Raw genomic sequence first — 1,106 nt, 5'->3', positions numbered from 1 at the left:
CGGGGCGGGGCCGCACGACGTTATGGAAGGACAGCCAATCCGGTGAAAAGTCCCCGGAAAGGGGCGGGGCCTGAGTTCAGGGGGCCCTTTCCCCACCCACTCCTAGTGTTACTGATCCTCGATGTCAAGGAAGGCCCGCGTCATCGCCCTCCGCACCGGTCTCAACCCGAAACTAGGAGCTTCGAACCTCCAAGTACCAGATCGCCCTAAGCTCGAGCCTAGGCCTCTCGGCTCTTCTGAGAACCAAGACTCAGGCGTCCACCCCCGACTCCTGCCCATCCCCGACGGAAGTCAGATGGACCGCTCTCCAGTCCCTCTTTACCTTTGATCAAATTCGGAAGTCTGGGCTCACTAAGGATTGCTCCCGGTTCCTCGGAACCCTAAGTCCAAACGTTCTAGCTCACCGTTAGACTACTATCCCTCCCAGGGAGCGTTTCTTGCCTGGGGGGAGGAACATATAGGATTCGTTTGTTCAACAAACGTTTTTTATGTGCAAGGCCCATGCAGAAATAAATTTAACCAAAATACTGATTCCATCCTCAAGGAGGACGCAGTCTGTCCGGGAAGACAAGCTGTGTTAAACAAGAAACAAATCGGGGAGAAGTATGGTCTGAGGGTCCTTAAGAGGATTCCCAAAAGGGATGCTATCCAAGAGGCTCTGGTAGATCCATAGGACTTTGCCCAGTAAAGAGCTATTTCAGGGAGAGAGAATAACAAGGTGAAAGACACTGGTGCCCGAAAGAGCTTAGCTGCTTTAGGAAAAATGAGGATAGCTTGATGGTTTTTGAAAAGCAGATGTGTCCAGAAAACGCGAGAGAGACAGAGAGGCTTCAAGGGTAGGTAAAAGCCAGATTCTTAAGAACTTCCAGTACTAGGTTGGAGCATTTCCAAAGGCCAGTAAGGATGTTAAGCAAGGGAGTAACATTTGTAAGGATGTTAAGCAAGGGAGTAATATTCTAAGATGTGCATTTGGCCGGGCGCGGTGGCTCACGCCTGTAATCCCAGCACTTTGGGAAGCCGAGGCGGGCGGATCACAAGGTCAGGAGATCGAGACCATCCTGGCTAACACAGTGAAACCCCGTCTCTACTAAAAAATACAAAAAACT

The sequence above is a fragment of the Mandrillus leucophaeus genome, unplaced genomic scaffold (assembly GCF_000951045.1).
Source record: "Mandrillus leucophaeus isolate KB7577 unplaced genomic scaffold, Mleu.le_1.0 Scaffold718, whole genome shotgun sequence".
NCBI lineage: Eukaryota > Metazoa > Chordata > Mammalia > Primates > Cercopithecidae > Mandrillus > Mandrillus leucophaeus.
This window is presented reverse-complemented; position numbering follows the sequence as displayed.